Consider the following 2,153-nt stretch of genomic DNA (forward strand, 5'->3'; position numbering starts at 1 on the left):
CAAGCACATCCAGGTTTTACTATCTAAACTCTCAATCTCATTCTCCATCTCCTCTATCTCTCTCTATCTTCTTCTTCTTCCCCCCTCTATTTCTTTTATTTTAATTTTATATGGTTGTGGTTTATGGATGCATTTTTATTCCCTTATTTCTTTTTATGTGGTTAGTATGTGTGGCTGTATTTCTATTCCTTTCAATTCGCTTTAGTTTGATAGGTTAGATGCTCATGTGTTAGGACGCCGATTTAATCCCTTAATTTTGTTAGATGCTTATGAGTTAGGATGCATTGATTTTCGTTAGTTTAATTAGTTTAATTTAACACTTTAATTTGGTTCATTTTGCATTACTTTTAAGTTAGTTAAATAGAGTGGCGTATATCTCCTCGTGTTCGACCCGTAGCTACGATTGACCCGTACGCTTGCGGTTTTATTTTAACTCAAACAAGTTTTTGGCGCTGTTGCCGGGGAGATTATTGTCCATTTTATTTATCTGATTTTTAAGTAGTTCGAAGTGTTTTAGTTTATTATTTTCTCTTCTTTTTTTTTGAAAAAAAAAAAAATATAGTTTTTGAAAACCTCTTCTTGTTTCTCTTCTGTTTCAAATAGTGTGCGCCCAATCTAAAGTCCTTCATATGCTTCAACCCTCCATCTTTTGGTGTCCCTCATAGGAATAAGTTACCTATGATGCTACATCTTGACTTGGTTGGGTGGATTGACATGTGACTTATCTTTGGAGGTGACCACTCTTGATAACAGTAAAGCGACATAGTGAGAGTGTTGGAAACATAAACGTATAGTAGACCTCCATTCTACATCAGAATCCATATTGGAGTCGCACGTAGGTGGCTATAGAAGACTATACGGGTTCCCTTGCTGTCAACCTATATGGCATCCTTACAGCTTTTGAACCATTGTTTCGATTTTTGAGGGATAGAGATGCACTATCTACCTTGGGGTCCCTCTTGTTTCTAGTTTTTTTTTTTTTTTTTTTAAGTGTTATTTTTCTTTAATTTTTCTAAAGGAGACCTCATATCTATTTAGGTGGCTAAGGTGTGGACTCGTGATTCAAGTAATCGTCTTATTAGAAGACCACCTTCTCTACCACCTTTGACCATGGGTGACCAACAACCCAAGACTCTTAAGGATAGGTTTTACCCCACCAGGGCTGCACAGCCCTCATGCATTAGTCTGCCTGTTGTTACAGGGAATAACTATGAACTCAAGACCAACTTCATCAGCATGCTACCCCATTTCCATGGGATGGCTAATGAGGATGCATATCTCTTCCTTAGGGAATTTGAGGAGGTCTGTGTCCTAATTAAGGTCCAGAATTTGACTGATGATGTAGTTAGGCTTAGGTTTATACCCTTTGCCCTGAAAGACCAGGCCAAGAAGTGGCTCTATGGACTGCCAACAAACTCCATTAATACATGGGATGAGTTCACCATTGTCTTTTTGAGAAAATTCTTCCCTCTTCACAAGACCAATAAGCTTAAAAGTGACATCCTCCAGTTCAGGCAGAAACCATATGAGTCCTTTTCTAAATTCATGGAAAGATTCAAGGACCTCCTCTTAGAATGCCCTCACCATGGTTTTGACTTGTGGCAGCTATGCCAAATTATTTATGAGGGTATTGATTATCAGACCAAGCAACTTGTAGAGTCTATGTGTCCAGCAGGCTTTACTTCTTTTTCTGAGGAGAATGATGCATGGACATTCTTAACCAATTTGGCTGATAAGACTAGGGAATGGGAATCTTCCCAAGAGGCTGAAAGGACCACTAAGGGGTATCTCATTGAGGGTATGCCAGCCAAGGAGGCCAAACTTGATAGCCTCATAAAACGGTTGGAGTCCATAGTTCTTAAAGAGTCTATACCAGTTAATCCGGTCAACCAGGTCAACCATGTGTCGGTATGCAGTTGGTGCCAAACCCCTGGACACCTTTCTGAGGAATGCCCCAACACCTTGGTGGGCAATTCCAGCACTGAGAATGTAAATGCTCTTTACCAAAATAACCCATATAGCAATACTTACAATCCAGGATGGAGAAATCACCCCAATTTCTCATGGAATCAAGGGAACCAAGCAAGCCCATCCAACTTTAACCATCAAGGCCAGGTTGGTGCCCAAAGGACCAACTATGCACCACAAAGCCA

The 2,153-nt window shown here is 39.9% G+C and overlaps 1 non-coding gene across 1 annotated transcript; it reads right to left on the reverse strand.

Moving 5' to 3' along the window:
• Positions 1 to 1,485: 1,485 nt before the first annotated feature.
• On the reverse strand, positions 1,486 to 1,592 carry LOC122644419. Its single transcript, XR_006330349.1, has one exon. It is a non-coding gene; the product is annotated as a small nucleolar RNA R71 (small nucleolar RNA).
• Positions 1,593 to 2,153: the final 561 nt, after the last annotated feature.

This window comes from Telopea speciosissima, chromosome 10, assembly GCF_018873765.1.
Source record: "Telopea speciosissima isolate NSW1024214 ecotype Mountain lineage chromosome 10, Tspe_v1, whole genome shotgun sequence".
Taxonomy (NCBI): domain Eukaryota; kingdom Viridiplantae; phylum Streptophyta; class Magnoliopsida; order Proteales; family Proteaceae; genus Telopea; species Telopea speciosissima.